The sequence below is a fragment of the Camelus bactrianus genome, chromosome 10 (genome assembly GCF_048773025.1).
Source record: "Camelus bactrianus isolate YW-2024 breed Bactrian camel chromosome 10, ASM4877302v1, whole genome shotgun sequence".
NCBI lineage: Eukaryota > Metazoa > Chordata > Mammalia > Artiodactyla > Camelidae > Camelus > Camelus bactrianus.
The window spans coordinates 59211553-59230478 of NC_133548.1; positions in this window are offsets into that span (position 1 = coordinate 59211553).

Below are 18926 nucleotides of genomic sequence, written 5' to 3' on the forward strand. Positions count from 1 at the left end.
GTTGGCCACGTCTCCGAGGAATAGGAGAGCTCAAACTGACATACGAGATACACGTTGGGTCCACACAGGATCCCTGAACCACAGTGTAAGTACCCAACAGCATCTTGGAAAAGACTCTTTCTCGAGGACTGAGCCACAAGTGTGCCCTCTCACCTTGCTTGCGGCATGCTGGACAATAGTTGTGAGGAGCGGAGCCTGGCTCAGGGTTGTTCTGAGAATATCACTCCAAAGTCAGAAGGAAGATGCAGAAACCATTGTGTAGTCAGCAGAGAAAGTCATCATTTAAGATGATGTTTCAGCAGGAGAGCCAAATTTATACCTTATAATGTGAGCTTACTCAGTTATGTCTAGAAACTTCCTCTTAAAACATCAACCTGGAAGGTGTCGTGCAGCCCAGCCTTTGCAAACACATAATTTCTGAGAAATCATGTCCTGAGAAGAGGATTTTGAGTCATGACTAGAAATGCTACAGAAAGGTTCAGAGGAAAAGGAACTCTCCTAGGTAAAATTAATGCAGAAGGCTGGGATTGAGGGAATAGTTCTGATTAGAGTTCCAAGGTTCCTATATTCTTTGAGAGGAGGGAAGGAATGCTGATTAACTTCAGACTTTGTTCCGGCAACCATTAAAAGAAGGGACAAAGAACGTTTGAACATGGAGAGGGGAAAAAAGTAACCAGAGGGAGCATTATTAACTAAAAGCAGAGAGGAAGACGAAGGCTTAGGGACAGTTTACAGTGGAGAGAAGTTTAGAAAATCATGGCTGTCTGGATCAAATTACTATCCACACAGTATTTAGTAAGAGTTTCTTGGGGGCATTTTTACTTCACCCGCAGTGGGGGAGGTACCTGCATTGTCATAGTTACTGCCATAGATTCACGTGAGGAAGTGAAGCAGGAACCATTGTCTACTCTCTTAGAACAGTACTGACAATCAAGACTGGATCTGGAGACAGTGACTAAGTCATGCGGGCCTGGGGCGATGCAGATATTACTCAATTTTTGAAGTTAGATGTCTGGACAAAGGTCCCGTAGATCAACTCCTGGGCTCTGTTAAGAGACTACCATCACTGATTTGAGAAGGACTAGTTCACCTGTTTCATGAGACAAAATTTCCTCCCGTTATTCTGATAGATCAGGTTAAGATAATTAAGGATTTGGAAATTTGGATTTTATCCCTCTTGACTTTCTAACTCAATTAATTACATGTGTGATCATCCAGACACCAAATCTTGTGTAAGTCAGATTCCAGAAAAAACAAAGTGCTGCCCGGGACACCATGAAGTGGAAATATCCACCATCTTGTCTCAGTTGATACAAGATTAGGCATCTTGTAACTGATTGAGTCTCTAGAAATTAAGATCTGGAAAGAAGAAGAGGATAGAGTAATGAGCTATTCTCCACCCTGACAGAAAAAAAAAAGATGTATGAAAGTACAATTTCCCTTTCTTTACAAATGGCAGGGCTGCTGGAGGGAGGGGCTGGAGAAAACAGGGAACCCTCCACGTGCTGCTCCCTCCCAGGGGATGACAGTCAGAGACACAGCAATGAGCTTTCCTAGGGGTGGAGCAAGTAGGATCCCTTGTGGGAATCCAGTCCATCTTCTGGTGACCCTTCAGCTCCAGGGCTGCCGTGTTGGATTCAATACTACCTGCAAAGTCCCCAGCCTCACAGAGCCTTCTGAAGGCCCCTGCAGCTGCAGTAAGGCCTGCCGGACTGGGCTAGACCCAAAGATGGGGGCAAGGGATTCTCCCTGCCTCCGGGCCAGGAAGCAGCGCTCTAAAAGGTGAATTCTCATTTGCTACGTGCTTCCTGCTTCCCATGCCTGTACTCAGGGCTTTGGGTATGTTGCTGGGTATGCTGTCTTAGTCAATCCCAATGACAACCCTGTGAGGTAATAACATTATACCCACTGGAGAGCTGAGGAAATTCAGGAGGCTCAGAGACATTTTATATACCTTGTTTATTATCTACTAGTAGAAATGTGCCAAGTTGGAATTTGCACCTGGCTCTATCTGGCTCTAACACCGGTACTAGTAACATCTATTCTTATCTCTTCAACCATGTCACTAACAGAGGGTAGAGAGCTAGCACATTTAGCCCTCAAGGCTTGATCCTTTGCTTTCATCTCTTCTCTGCCTACATATATATGTTCCCTAAATTATCTGCTTCTGTCTCATGGCTTGTACCTCTGGCTGGGCCTCTCCTTGAGGTCTAGATTCAAGTCTCACTCTACAGAAAGTTAAACTAACTTGGCCAAGTTGTTGCAGCTATTTAGGGATGGAGCTGGAACTCAAGTCCAGGTTGATCTGATACCCAGATCTGTGCTCTTTCTATTGCTCCACGCTGCCTCTAGGGGTCAGTGTCACATTTTTATTGTACACAAGATCTAGCACTATACCAAGAACCCAATAGGTAATTGATTAATTACAATGATACAAAATAAATGAAAGAAGCAATGTATGAAGAAATAGGCTGAAATCTGAGGAAGCCCATCAGCCAAAAGAAAGAAGCACATGGAAAAGTGAAAACTTTTACATAAGTTCCTTCTATTAGTACGTTTTCTGTATGAGGGTGATACACCCTAACATTCTGTTCATATAGCAACTGTAGCTTATGGATGGATCCCTGTACACACCGAGAATAGCAGCCTCTGTGCTCTTTGAGCTGAATTCACCATTAGAAGCTCTGACCACATAAGTTAGGGTCCAGTGTGATGCATCCGATTCTTGGTTGGCCACCTTTACTTCTGTGCCCAGCCTATACAGATTGTCCTAAACTGAATTCTTCATCTTTCCTCTCAACCCTCTGCTTCTGTCACTGTCTTTCTCTAATGACTTCAGTCACCATGCTGGAAACCCTACCTTATTTTGTGGATTCCCCTTACTTTGCCCTTCACACCAATCACCTGCTGTCCTGCAGAGTCTTTTCTGAATAGTGTTCTTCCCATCATTCCATTCCTACTGTGTCTTCTCTTACTCATGTTTCATTACTTCCTACTGAACAACGTTCAGTGACTCCCTATTCCTTACAGAATAAAGACCAGACACATAACCTGGATTCCAGGCCCTTCTCCATTTACCCAGACCCCTTATCCCTTGCAACTCAATTTCTTGTACATCCGTTGCTTCAGAGCAGTGCTTCCTATAAACTGTATTTTAAAGAGCAACAGAAGATTATCCGTCCTTGGTCCCCAACTCAGGGTCTGGTCTGCTTTCAGGGAGAGAAAGCTAAGTAGGTGGGCCTCTGGACCCTCATCTCTGTTTCAAACAGGGCAGCCTGATTTTGCTTATTGGGATTCCATGTAAGACTTTGTTTAAGCTAAAGTTTCCATGGTTTTACAGTTTGAAAACCATTACTCTTCCAGAAAAACTACGTCCCTTGCTATTTCAAGTCCATGTTCTAAGCTTTCCCACATCTCGGTGCTTATGCTCGTATTCCCCAGTACAGTCTCCCACATGGAAATTTTGTAGTGATTATTGCCAGGGAGATGGTCCTAGCAAGGAGCAAGCCATCAAAGCAAGGCAGGTCCATGCTGCGTGCAGAGGACCTTCACCTGGAGAGCTTCTCCCTCTTCCATCTATGTGTCCTTTCATCTCTCTTCCATGTGCCCTGTTCCTGGAATGCTCAGCCTTTCACGTTCACATGGCCAAAGTCTACTCATCCTACATGGCCTGGCTCAAATTCCCTTCCCACGGAAAGCCTTTTGAAGCCACCAAGGATTCTAATCTCTCTCCCTTTAGCCATATTTAAAATTTCTTCCTCTGCTGTTTTACTTAGCACTTCCCACATGGAGTTACCTACCTAGTTGTTCATGTTCAAGGCTCACTCCTCTCACAATACTATGACCTCTGAAAGTCATAATTTGATGCTGAGTTTCCACATCCTGTGCCAGTTGTTATGGACAGCTTCACCTTGGCTAATTTAAAAAGCCAATTGGACCATTTTTCACTTATTATCTCTGAAAATGAAAAACTGACTACATCAATTGTCACACACAATACGGGCACAATAATAGCACATTTCAACCTCCTGAGAACTCTTGGAGCAGCTCACTTAATCCCCTCTGCTTTCAGGAACTACCTTTTGCAGTGACCCACATGGTCATTCAGAGGCCATAAAGCTCCCTCTCCTGCCAGGTATATTTATAGCAGGGTCAGTGAAGAGCATTTGTCTCCCACTGGTGTTGAGAAGGTTTCAGAACAGATGTGGGCACTATTAATAAGTCTCTTCAAGGTTTATGCCGGCTCCCTTTTGGAGACAATGATTTGTACTTCATTCTAAGCATGCAGTTTTCTTCTTCTTCTTCTTCTTTTTTTTTGGATAAGATTTATATCTAATTCTATGTATTAAATTATCTTTGCCAAAGAGGTTCTTCTCACTCTGTGAAGAGCTTAGAAAATACGTAGCATAGCTCTTATTTTCCAGTTTAAGAAAGAAACACGATGGTCATGTTGGTGTTCTTGTTAGTAATGTGACAGAGGCTGTGTTGGACCTTGTTTGACAAAAATAAACACAAGGTTTGTGGTTGATAATAACGGAATACACATTACCAAAGGAACACGGATGACATCAACTCCTGAAAATAACGATGAAAATTTAACTCTCAGACTAAGAAAAAAATTAACTCAAAAACTAGGAAAATGACTTTTTTTCTGCTTTGGAAATCTAATCATTCAAGAAACAATATTAAAGATTAATGACTGCTTTACTTAGAAAGAAGTGATTTAATTGAGGGGGGATCTAATACTTATGTTGGGTGTTTAAATCTGCCATGCCTGAGAGGTCAGTCCATAGACAGTGACTGTGTATCTACTAAATGTGGGCACTGGACAAGCCTAGATGGTGGATCTTCACATGAAAAGCAAAATCAGTGGACTGTGAGTCTCTTAGAGGCAGGTTGTATGTTGACTCATTGAACAAACATTTATCAAATGTCTTCCACATGCCCAGCACTGTCTGGGCTCTAGGTGGAAGGCCTTTACAAGAGCAGACATTACTAGACTGTGCGTCTCTAGGGAAAGACACTTAAAATTCATTCAACACATATTTATCAAGTGCTTATCATGTGCTAGGGGAAATGGAGGAGCAGGTATCTAAACTTGCAATAATGCTGCAGTGTGCTAAGGACTCTGATGACCTCCTGAACTCCTTTAGGCATAAGTCTCTGGCTGGAGCTGAGCACAGAATAGCTGCCCAGCAAACATTTGCGGGATAAATGATGAATGAACAAACTGTTCAACAGTAATTTCTAAAAAAAAAAGTAAATTTATTCATCTCATACAGATAGAAAAATGAACACATATTAAATATTTTTGTTTAACTCATGAAGGAACCAGGTATATGTGATAATTGATTCAAAACAAAAATCTGAAAAAAGATGTATCAATAGATCGGGAATGTTGAAATTAATATAAAAGTGGTGGCAAACTAATTTTTTATCAAGGTAGGAGAGACGACAGTTGAATCTCTACTGGGCAGGACAGAATTTGCATGTCTATAGACAAGAATTATCTTACATTGTTATCAGTTACCTACAATTTACACAGTTACAAAATAGCTCAAAGACAAAGTGTAGAATCAGATCATTTGGAGGGGTGTCCTCTAGACAATGCGTAATTTTCCACGGAGATACAATTTTTTTCTATAGAATAGATTGAATGGAGTATGGCTTGCATAGCTTCACAAATGAAAGGAAATCCTGGGTTAACCATCATAAATGGCTGAGTACCAGACTGCTTCTGTTCTCATGTGCAGCCTACCATACTGGAACTTAATTTCTGTTTTCTTTCTAAAATTTAATCTTACTTTCCTGTGAGATAATAACGTAAGTAAGGTAGTAATTTTGACATTATGTTATAAAGCACCTCCACATACATCATTAACTAATTCTTATAACAGCCCTGTGAAATAGTCAGGGAGAAGGTAATTATTTCTCTTTTGTGATGAGGATGATGTAGCCTCAGAGGAGTGCTCATTAAACTGAGGAGGAAGTGGTGGTCCTAGGACTCAAACCCCCATTTTGTGATTCCAAACGTCTACTCTGATTCCATTACCTCAGCAATTGATTGTGAACAAATTCTTTGTATTTATTTATATGACAGACTTTGGCCAGGATTTTAACTGGGAAAAGAAAGTTCATCATATCTCTATCTTACACAAATACAAGAAAGGTGCATTTCCTAATCTCTTCTCTCCATATCTTTCTCAAAATGACCCTGGAGAGAAAATGTCTGAATGTCATCACTCTTCCATAGTCACTCTATGATCATATGCTTAAATGATGTAAGTCAGCAATCACTGAGCACCTTCCAACATCTAGAACTAAGAGGTAAAATGCATGCTTTGTATTTTCTGTCATATCTCTCTGTAGCCCTTAATATCTGCGGCTATACCTTTCATTTTCATTTTCATCATTATTATCAATAACATTTACTAATAGGCTCTGTGGTGCATCTTCTCCAGGCACTGTGTTAATTAAAAAAAATTATCAACTGTTAAAAAAAATTATCAACTCATTTACTCCCCACAATAATCATAAGGGAGTGATATATTTATACCCATTTCACAGACGATAAAACTAAACCTCAGAAAGATTAATTAGCTTGGTTAAGATCACATATATAGTGAGAGGTTAGAACTCAATTCCAACTCCATAGTCTGTTCCCTTGACCACTGCAATTTACAATGCAGATCATGATAAAGTTCTTTAGGCTATGTCAATGATTATTTATTATGAATGTTTTCGTTATGAATGATATTTGTTATGAATTATTTTTGTTGTGATATTTGTCATAAATTATCATCACTGAGGAGAGTCTGAATATGCACGAAATGTTGACACAGTGGGAGACAGCTGTAAAATTCAAACATTCACAACAAAATGCTGAAAGACTGATGCTTCAAACGTGTAAGTACCATTGGAGGGAATGAGGAGACTCCGAACTGCATTTTTGATGCAGAGAAACATCAGCAGTGAGCTGCATGATTTTTTTCTCCGTAATAAACCTGTGCTGAGGCAGGGCTTTTTCTTCGTTCACGATTTTCCATGAGAAAGCCCAGGATGCTCAGATGGGCTTTACTACTCTTCCTCCATCACCTCAGGTATGCTCCCTACAGTCCCATATCTGTGTTTAATTACGCAAGCAATAGGGTTCCTCTAATTTCCCTTGGAAGATAGTTTCCCAGTCTAATTGTCTTCTATGCTTTGCCATTTCCCTTGGTGGTCAGCCTGTATTCTACTTGGCTTAATTTTGTTTCGTTAGTCTGGCTCCCTTCCTCTCTGTTATAATTATCCCCACTTGGGCAACAGCATTTTTGCCTGATTTTTTTTCCCCTGCAAAAACCACGGGGAAAGGAAATCAGCTCACGCTCTGGTTTTTGTCATTTGGCTGAGCAAGCGCTGTCCCATTTGGACCAATTTCATCCTTTGTGTCAGTTCTTCCCATGTCTTCTTTCCTTATCTTCCTTTATTTTCCTTCTACCCAGACAGGAAAGCAAAGAGAACAAACCTTTGGCTAATTATGCCCAAGCTCATTAGGAATAACCGAGCGCAAAAACAAGAAAATCCCCAAATCGCCACATTTTTTAGACTTTAAATAACCAAGTTACAGAATAAAACTCTCATCTTCTTTCTGCCTTTCTTTTCCTCTTGGTCTCCATTCAAAAAACAGAATGACCTGATTTTAAAGTCTCCTATACGCTTTGCTTTTTTATTTTGGTCCTTCTTAGGCTGTTGGGATGAAGAGTCAGAAAGACTGGGTCCTATGTTCTGTTTGACCAGAGTTAGATCACTAAACCCCACTGCATCTAGTTTCCTCACTTCATGGGTCACAGCAGGTCCTTTAACTTAATATGGGAAAACCTTGTTACCCTTAGATTAGTTCTCCTGGACTCTGGGTAGCTAGCTTCCTGTCTTCACTCAAGATATAACTCTAGCTGCCTGCCCACTTTTAGATCAGACCTTTGGTTTTCTGACTGCCCTGTACATAAACCTCTGCTCCCCTACGGGTTTGCAAACAGGTTCCTAGACACACGTCCCCGCTCACACTGCTCTTCACCCAGGTTGTCCTAACTTACTCCTCTGGCATCTATTACATCTGACCTTCCTCGTCTACTCTGGATCAATAATGACTTCACACAAATCTTCTTGATGGGGGACAGAATAAAATCTTTTATTAATGTGGATTGCTTCTGAGGACACCGAGAAGTTCTCTCTACTTGGATTTGGAAGATAGGGGCTCAAACTCCAGCACAGTCACTGATGTCCTGAGTTATAAAAGCAACTCTCTAGTTTCTGGGAAACTCAGTTTTTGCCTAAGTGAAATGGGAGTTATAACAACACCTGCTTTGTACATTTAATCCAGGCCAAAAGGCTTTCTCCCAACAAAAGTGTACTTTAACTATTTCATATCTTATTTTTAGATATTTTGACTCTTCTTTACATTGCTGCATATTCTGGGATGAAACAAGTCTGCAACATGAAAACTCTGGTAGTTTTTCCTGCATCCATGAAGATGCACAAAAATAAATAGATGTTTTATTTATCCATTAATGAATATGTAACTGCACCATAGCAAGTTTATGCTATTTCTTTTCTGTTAAAGGATTGGCAGTTGATGATATGTTTTAGAGTGATTTATTTTTCTCAATGAATTTTTTTCTAAAATGTGCAAACAGTTGGCATGCAATGCTGTAGTATTATTTATTCTTGCAGCTGACTTTCCAATTTTTTTTTGCTATCATAATTCATTTGGTGTTTATTTCAGATGGGTATCTTCTTGTCTTTACATATGATGGATATTTTCTCCAATATAATCAATCTTTCAATGAATATTCTTTCTCAGATTTATTTCTGTTAGAAATATAATAGTCTACCCCAGCAGAATTGATATATTTGATTTTAATTGCTAATGTTCTATCTGTTTTCTTGCAATCACAGATGGAAGGAATTTTGAAAGTCATTTCATCAGTTGCTCTGCCTTTAGGCAAAAAGGAGCAAAACAGACTTATCTATAGGATCTATGCAGAGAGATCTGCAAAAAAGACAATTCCACTCTCTTTTTGAGCAACCACTTTTTTAAGATAAAATTTGCAACTCTGCAGTTTTTCTTCTTTTAGGAAAAAAGTATGTTTTTCCTTTAATAAAATTAGATGCATTAACTAAATTGCATTTATTGTCATAACTGGAGTTTGGCTGTCACCTAGTTTTAGGCTTTAGGCGCTCTCTTAAAGTTTCCTCAGATTTCTGTATTTTGTTTGCTTTTTCCCTCTGGCGATTTGCAAAATATTAGTCCAATTTTTAATTATATCTGTGGTCAGTTTGTGGGTTTGGAATCAGGAACCAAAAAGTAATTTGTGACTCTCCCCTATGGATTATGTGGAATTTATCACATTTGTACCTTTCTTGTCTTTCCCCAGAATGTATTCTCTTTGGCCTTTGTTAATTTGATTTGGGATTATCAAACCAGTTTATTAGCACACTTTACCATTGCTACCTTACTGTGCTATGAATTCAGCATGCTCTATATTTCCTCCCCACTGATAATTCTCCCCTCTGCCTATCCAGTGCCTACTAAATTTACTCTCACTAAAGTCAATAGCTATGTCTTAATAGCCAGGACGATGGAATTCCCTTAAACCGCAGCCTTCTTGAGTTTTTGGCAACAGTGTCATTGTTGAACACTTGCCATTCTCTCTCCCTGAGAGAATCTGGACAGCCCAGAGACACATTTTCTCTCTCCTTCCTTTAATTTAGCAATTTTTTAAAGGTTATCAACATATAGGTGAAATGTAATGTCACGGGACTGATGGGAATACCAAGGGGATGAGTGTAGTTAGAAAAGAGATGAAGTCCTAATGCTAAGTCCCGGGAAACCCAAGGTTAAGAGGACAGGAAGAAGGAAACCAACTAAGGCTACTGAGAAGAAGCTACCAGGGAAGTGGGAAGGAAAACATGAAAGCGCAATGTCCGGGAATCCAAGAGAAGAAAGTATTTTAAAGAGGAAAGGGTGATCATTCCATGAAAAATGATACAGGCAGATTAAGTAAGATGTGACTGAAAACTGACCATGTCCAATAGTAGCAACCTGTTAAACCGTTCTTGCTTTTATCCTCTCTTACTGTCAGCATCCTTTCTTCAAACTTTCCTAACATCTCACCTAGAAATCTAAATAAAACTTCCCAGCAGGCCTTGTGTTGACTCAGCAGCACAATATATATTATATATCACACTGTCATCAGAGTGACCTTTCGCAATAGTGCTCCCATCACATATTTCACAATACGTTGTTTTGTTTTGCCCTGTCTCCTCCACCAGATTTAGAACTCTTCAAGGTGAGTGGCAGATTGTCTCACTATATGTTTAGCAAATGAATGAAGGAATGAAGAAAAGCTCTCCTTGATTACTGCAGCCACCATTAATCCTCTGACTCCAATGCCACTCAGGTTCATTTAACCCTTGATAGTTACACATTCTCAATTCATAAGCCTTTGTTTTGTCAGGTGATGTTTAATATAAAAGTTAAGATTTATTAAGCAGTATCTGCAAAGTACTAAGCACTACTCTAAGCATCTTTATCTCTTACTTTTCTAAGCATTATTTTTACTTCTCAACAATACTATGAAGTAGTACCATTATATCTTTTTTCAGGCAAGAAATTCAGGACTGAAAGAAGTTAAATCAGTTGTACAAGGTCACACAGAACTAGTGAATTGTAGAGCCATGATTTGAATGCAAGCGTTCTGCTATATGAAACTATATTTGAAAACATCATGCATAGGGCACTCCTTGAAGCTACTGGCCATGTCTTAGATTTTTTCTTACCCCTCTGGTTCTTCTTCCATCCTCAGCACAATGAGAACAGAGCAAGGCACATGATAGGATTCCAAGAAATATAAATGTCTAGTGATTACTTTGTGGGATGGCCCAGGCTATCCTCAGGAGAACCAGATCGCAGAGTGGCTAGCTTCTCCTACCTCGTCACTGCTCAGCATATGGGAGAACCGGCATGAGCAGAATCAATCTCCAGAAAATCTGTCATGCAGGAAAGGTACATGCTGTGTGTGAGAAAAATGTAAATGCCAGTCAAACTGAAAAGAGCTTTGTTAGGGAGAGAAAACGTTGCAACCAAAAAAAAAAAAAAAAAAAAAAAAAAAAAAAATTTCGTTTTGAAATGTCTTCAGATTGAGACTTTTTCATCATACTGTGAGCTTCTTGAAGAAAGGGGACAAATTTTAACAGTTTTTTTGGAACACATGCCAAGCACTGTGCAAACGCATATACATTCGTTCATTTAATCTCTATTTATTGAGTAGCTATGGTGAACTAGGACCTTTTCCAGGTACTTGGGATACATCAGTGAATAAAATAGACGAAGATTTCTGTCCCCATGGAAAGGGAACAAATAGATAAGGAATGGATGGGCTATAACCATAATAAATTGCCAAATTTATGGCATGTTAAAGGTAATAAATGTTATGGAGGCAAAAAATAGAGTTAGGGCAGGTGGGCTTAGGGATGCCAGAGTACCGGAAAGGACAGATGTAGTTTTCTGATCATCACTGGCTTCCTTCAAAGGTGACATCTGGGCAAAACTTGAAAGAGCTGAGAGAGTTCCCCAGGCATATGTGGGGGATCCGTCAGCACCAGTGTGGCCAAATAGCATGAAGAAGAGAGTGGCAGAAGTGAGATCACTTAGGGCCCTATCAGTCATTGTAATGATTTGGTCTCATGACTTCAACTGATCCTTAGACTAACCCAATAAGCTAGTATTACCATCCTTGGCTAAAAGATGAAGAAATTGCAGCCCAGACAGAGGCTAAGTGATCTGTTCACAGCTACACAGTATGCAAGTTGGGAAGATTGAATTCCAATTCAAGGTCATATCTGAGTCCTCTCAAAAAGGAGGTTTTGCTTTTTTCAATTTCCAGCATCTAAAATAGTAACTAACACACAGTAGTTGTTCAATAAATGTTGATGAATGAATAAGTAAACCTTTAATCATTATTTTCAGGTAGCAATTTTCCATGTCCATGTCCTTTTCTTAGAGTCACTCTATAAGAACCTCATATTTGAAAGCTAACATTGACACAGGGAAGATTAAAAACAGTAAGTTCCAGTTTAGATGTAGAAGGTAAGAAAGGCAGATTTGTATTCATTTTCTTTGGTTTCAATTCCGTTTGTGATATTTACTAGGTGTGGGGCATTGGGTAGTTTTCTTTCTGAAAAATGAAGATAATGATATATGCATATAAAATATATACATATATTCATATAAGTCTGTGTATACTAGGGCTGTTAATTAACAATAAAGGACTTAGAACAGTGTGTGGTATGGAGTAAACACTTAATAAATGGTGGTGGTGGTGATGATGATGATGATGGTGATGCATGGTTGGAAGAGACAGGAAGGTTCTTTACTATCAAGTCTCAAATAATCTATATAAAAATCTTATTAAGGTCTGAATCTTCTGGTAAAAGATTCAACAAAGGAAAGGCTACCTTAAAGGTAGCTGTTTCAGCTCAAAGTCTATCTTTTAATGAATGAAACTGGGTCTACGCTCCAGTCTGGGGTCACAGTAAGGGATGACTGGAATTGCTTCTCATTGTCTGTCTTAATCTCATCTCTGGGGTTATCAGTCTCACCATTTGGTGATGCTATGGATTCAGTAAAGCAAAAGAAATGAAAGAAGAGAAAGAATAAAGGCAGGTGAGATACAGAGCTGATCTTAAAAACACAGAAGTGACAAGAGTCTTATCAAAGATTTCTCTGAAGCATGAACGAAGACAAAAGTGAATTCAGTAAAATCCAGCAAATATTGATGGAGCACTGATGCTATGCCAGGCCCTGTGCTGAGCTGTAGAGCTACAGACACTAATAACATGAGGTTGTTGTCTTCCAGGAACCCATAATCTCCTAGGGCAGACAAACATGTAAACAATCACACTAGGGGGCTAGGATTGAACAGTGAGCAGGTACATGTTGGACAGAGAGTAAGGCTTGGTTTATTTGGCTTCCCTGTGGTGGTAGCACGGGGCATTTAGAGTGCTTCACAGCTGTAAGTCTCAGCTACTACCCTTTTCATTTTTGGTTTTAGTTTCAGGGAATGGAATTCAAGTCAGAAATGTAAATAGTAAAATGTACGTGATACTGTCAAGCTTTTCAGAGTTCTTGATGCTTCAAGAAACTTCCAGCATCAAAATCTAGATTTGGGCAAGCCTCTTTCAGCTCACAGCTTGAATCTCTGCATTTGGAAACTGGGACAATAGCAAAACCAGTTTCTGTTTCTGTGGTGATAACGGTATCAGCCTCCTAGAACTGTGATACTGCTTGAGGAAATCACTTAGCTTTCCTATGTCGTATACTCACCTCAAACACAGAGCAAGAAAGCAACAATCTCTCAGCATAACAGGAAAAGGGCAACTCAGAGACCCAACCTAGCTTTGAGTGCCTTATTTAGAAGTTCAATGATTTATTCCACAAACACCTACAGAATTTTCACTATAGTCCAGGCACAGGGTTGAGTGGTCAGGACATAATTCTCATCTTGAAGGATGCCACAGCCCAGGAGAGTTATGGCGTAACAGTGGGGTTGTCTTGAACTATTTATAAGAAAGACAGTTTGATTCTGCTTTGTCTACTGCACAATTCAACCAAATTAAGTTTTCTTTCCTCCAGGCATTAAGAAAATGAGGCAATTGGTAACATCATAAAATAGGAAGTTGCAATGACCTCTCTTCACCCAGACCAACATTCTTGGTTCCAGGGCAGGAACCATCATGATCTAGTTTTTCCCCTCAGAGGTTGCAGCCAGTGGCAGACATGGTTTTTAAGTTTCTGTCTGGAATATTTTGGTCCTCTGGAGGAGTTGATATCAGGCATACGTGCAGACTGGAAGCTGTGTTCTCCTTACATGACAACCAATCAGTGTTTCCTGTTGAATTGGGGTTCCTGGCAACTCCAGGCTGCGAATTAATGACTAAGGGGAAATGTCATCTTTTTCATTTAGATGCTTGAACAGGTTGACATTTTCTGCAGATGTCCTACTTACTAAAGTTTCTGTTTTGGGAGACCATTCTTTATACATGACCATTTCCCTCAAGAAAAAAAATCTGTGGATGTGTGATACGGCCAAAATTTAGTTACTCTCTCGTTTGTGCCTATAAAATCCACCATCACTTCAACTAACGTCTTGAAGGGTTGAAAAAAAAATCTACATTTTGACATAACCATGGTTCTGAGATGCCTACTCCTAAGCTACTTTTATTGAAGACTATCCTTATGTTAGTTTTGTATGATGTTAAACTGTGCGGATAATGTCAGTGGTTGCCTATGGTTTCAAGAATGAAGGCTTCTTTTTCATGTAAGAAATATCACACACTACTATATAAAAAGCCAGTATGAATACAATACCAACTTGAAGTTAATGTTGTATTCATTACATGTATGTCAGACATGTGTGCGAGACATTTTAGCAGGCTATGGCAATGTTTGGTGCACAGAGGATGAATTCTGTGCCCCTGAAATAACTCTGCAGCAACCTGAAATCCTTGGCCTTCAGACTGGGAGCTGCAGCCCCACCACCACACTGCTTCCCAGCTTTGTTTTCTTTGTCTCCTTTCTTTTTAGAGCTTTTGTTACCAACAGGGCATGCTGTTAGAGCTACCAATTCTATGCCAAGGAAAACACCCTTGTCATTATAGGAAATAAAAAATCCAATAAAGCAAAAGATGCAACTTGACTACTTGGGTACAAGCAAAGCAGTAACTATTTAATGGTCAGTAAATTTAATTGCGGAGATGGCTTTTTTTTTTTTTTTTTTTAATAGCAGTAAACATGATTACACTTTGGCTCTGTGTTTCCGTGGACATCTGTGAAAAGCCAATTGTCACTTGCCTGGCTGTCTGGGTCACCTATTCTGCTCTCGCTGTCAGAGGCGCTGCTAACCAGCCTAGAACCAAGCACGCTTAAATTGACCCCAGAGAAGTTCTAACAGTTCTAACTTCTCCATAGTTACTTTTTTGGGGGGAAGAAAAATACATGAAACTTATTTAAGCTTTGAGAACTTAGGTCTCTCACTGGTTTAGAAGGTAGACCCTGGCTTAATTTAGACTCAAATAATATGATGTCTTCACTGACTATAACGTCTTTTATCAGAATGGGATATGGGTGGCATCGAGGTAGTTGAGTTACCTAGACATTAGTCCCAACTCCCACGCTTAAAATCTCAGAGTAATAATTTTCTTTTAGGCAGACTGGAGACCAAGTTTTGTCAGACTGAATCTTCTCATTCACGATCATGGATTGAGGGTAACCATTCACTTCTGTTTTAGCCTGAAGGAGTTTTCTGGGCACTTTGCTGAGAGCTGAGTTTAACTGGGGGAGGAAGCTTGAGCACAGTGAGTGCTGAGGGGTGTGGAGAGGGAAAGGATGACAAAGACAAGGGAACAGGACTAACAAGGGGTAGACACAGCCAGTGACTGCCGGACGTGGCCATTTCTATGGGTACGGCTTTACAAGTTCCAAGGCTAGTTATGTGTATCTCTGGCCGCTATGAATCTTTCTTTTTGAAGAGGCAAGAGGAATGTGATAATTACAGACCTAAGCTTGAATATGTGCCTCTGTCACTTTATATGTGTGTCAGATGCCACGTCTGTAAAATGGTGCTACTGCTATTTCATGGGGCCATCTGTTTTGGAGAACGGACATAGTTATAATTTTCTGAGAACTGACACTTCCTAAATGTGGCAAGATAGAATTTTCTGTTACCCTCATCCCTTTTTTTCCGCCTTCTCTTCTTACCCTTGGTAGAGAGAAGCTCTTTTAGTAGGAAGATTATGTTACTAGTAGAATTCACTATAAGCAAGATAAAGGTCTGCTTTGTAGAGGCTCCACTCTGAAGGTTTCATAAGAGCTACTGGGGAGGGAGTATGGTCTTAAAAGGAGTGGATTTTTGTGCCAAGTTACCTGAGTTTGAATTCTGGCTTTATCACATTTACTAACCATGAGACTTCGAATCAGTCACTTACTCTCTCTGGATCTCAGTTTCTGAAAAATGAAGATAATAATAGCATGTCAGTCTCCTTGATGGAGCCTGCAGCCATTTGGAACTGGTCCATGGGAAGAGAGCTGAGGTGCAGAAAAGATGAAGGGAAGAAAGAAGAGGGAGAAACAGCGGAGAGAAAAGGAACTCTGGATGGCCGGCTGTGGCTAACTCGATGGGAATACAAAATAATGTATATACCATCTTCTGGAGTCTGTAACCACAACTGGACCTCTGTTAGGAGGTGATCTGGGTAAATGTTCAGCTGCTCATTGAGTGCTTGTGGAGTCAGAGGCCATCTATACCACTATGCTCTGATGACACATTCTTTTGGCTCTTTAAACACAGAATAACTCCTCAGGCATTTGCACTGTTTTTTCTGTCTCCCAAGTACATTTTCCCATCAATTCATCAAAATAACATCTTGCCTCAAATGTTAGTCCCCCTCAGAGGCCCTTCTCTGAATAACTGTGTTAGGGTAAAAACTAACTTAGCTGATGTAATAATGAGATTTCAAAATCTCATATTCTCTTACAGGTAGCAGTTGGTCTGTGTGGACACTCTGGCTCCCTGAGGTCACACAGGGACCTGACTTTCCTCTCTTTTTTTCTGCCATCTCTTGGACAGTGTCCTGGACCACTTTACAGGCAACCTTAAGCAGCTGAGACAGAATCTGCACACATCACTTGCACTCACATCTCCCCGGCAAGAACTTAATCACGTAACCACATCTAGCTGCTAGGGATACTAGGAAGTAAAATCTGCAGGTGAGCAACAATGTACTTTTATTCAGATGTTGTCATTTGAAGCTCAGGTGGCCATATTCCACGCCAAAGGACATTCCCATGCTTTCAGAAGAATGAAGTTTATCCGGAATCTTATTTCCCCATTTCCCCAGGGATTATGCCTTCATGGGCTACTATAGTATCTGGTCTCATTTCCTAATTTTAATTAATACTGACAAAATGTTTCTGGCTTAGTCTTTCAGAACTATCCATTGACACGCAAGCACTCCAACACAAATTACCTGCATATCTTTAAACTGAAAATCTGGTCAGATCTGTAAAACACATTGAGCTATTCACTTGCCTTTGTCTTCCAGATTCCTGGTTCTTTAGTTAGTCATGTCTGCAACTCAAGACTGCAATTTTACTGCCTGTGTGTTACTGTTCTGCCTCCCCTCCTGCACACAAGCACAAAAGACACTGCACAGTCCTTCTTACACTGCTGCTTACAGCACCATTTACAAATGAATCTGAGTTGGCTATTTGCCATCTGTCGCTACTTTAGCTTTTGATGACTTTCCATTAAGAATATGTCTTTTTGGACAGGAAGATGCTTTGTTCATTCAGGATTCCAATTTGAGGGGTTACATGTCTATCTTTCTGCAGAGTTTTTGCAGAGCTTGAAGTCAGCTTCAGTTATTTCAGCAACTCACAATCAAACACACTACAAGTAATTACATAAATACTGGATCAGCACCTCCTATACTACCTGACATATAACAGAAGCTCAATAAATTGTTTGTTAGATGAATTAATACATGTACAAACTTCATAGATATATTTTTCCAACCATCTTTTGGATAAATGTTATCTATATTTTACAGTTGCCTTGGCCACACTGATCAGAGAGCCAAATAGCAGTCACAAGTATAACAATCTAGCCTGCGAAAAGTCACCAAGTGACATTCAGGGCTATTTGGAACCATTATGTGCTGGCCTTGCCTTCTGAGCAGCAAGACAAACAGTTCTCCTCACAAGAGGATACTATAATTTCTCTACTCTGCTCCTCTAATTCATTAAAATTAAAATTTAAAAACCTGAATATCTTCCAGGGTCATCTTAACAGTTCTTGGTAGTTTGTGTGACTTCTTTGTTTAGAGCGCATGTAATTTCATGCCATGAATGGCTTGACATCCCTTCAAATACACTGCCAATTTGTTACATTTTGAGTGGACTTTAATATTTTGACTGATTTTGGATGGGAATAATTGGCTCACTTGATTTCACACACACACACACACACACACACACACACACACACACAAATTACAACCAATGTATGCAGGTTCCAGGATAGAATTACTAGCACGTATGTGGGGTCACACACAAGTTACATAGTGCCAGATACTGTCACATACACTACCTTGTCTAATTACGTCAAAGACAATCTCAGTGTCTTCCTTCTTCTACAAATTACCCAACTTTCGGACAACTTTTACAGAACTGACCTTTAATTTTGGTGTTGTGTGAATCTGTTTAAGGACAAACCTGTAATTTCAGCAACTGCCTAATTGCTTATTATAGAGTTGATTGATTACATTCCATGAAGAGCTTGCTGAAACCAGGAGCCATCTCATCCATCATTTATCACTTAGGGCCTGATACAGGGCATAGACTCAAAATATGTCTGTTGAAAGAGTAAGTGAGTGAATGACGTAAGAAACCAGTCACATTCCGTACTTCATGGTTACTCTTTATTCTACTAAATTTAGGAGGCACCGTGTGCTCCCTTATGATGCCATCAGTTAGGATGTTACCCTACTCAGTAAGTTTGACAAGCGCAGAAAAGAGCTAGAAGCAGGAAAACTGCATAAGCTAATAAGCTAGCCTTGCATAGTTGCTTGGATGACAACAGAAAACACAAGAGTACTCGATCAGAGACAAAAAGCTTTATCATCTACTAAAACATCAGTAGCAGTAGTATCAGCATAGTTGTACCAGCTCCACAACCTCTAAGTTCCATGGGGCAACAAGGAGGACCAGGTGGAGCCTCTGTGCCCAGTGAGGTGCACCACAGGAGAGGAGCCCTGGGATCAGGGAATCTACCGCTTTTATAGCAGCAGCGAGCAAGTGCGTTCTGTGACCAGGGCGAGAGCACATC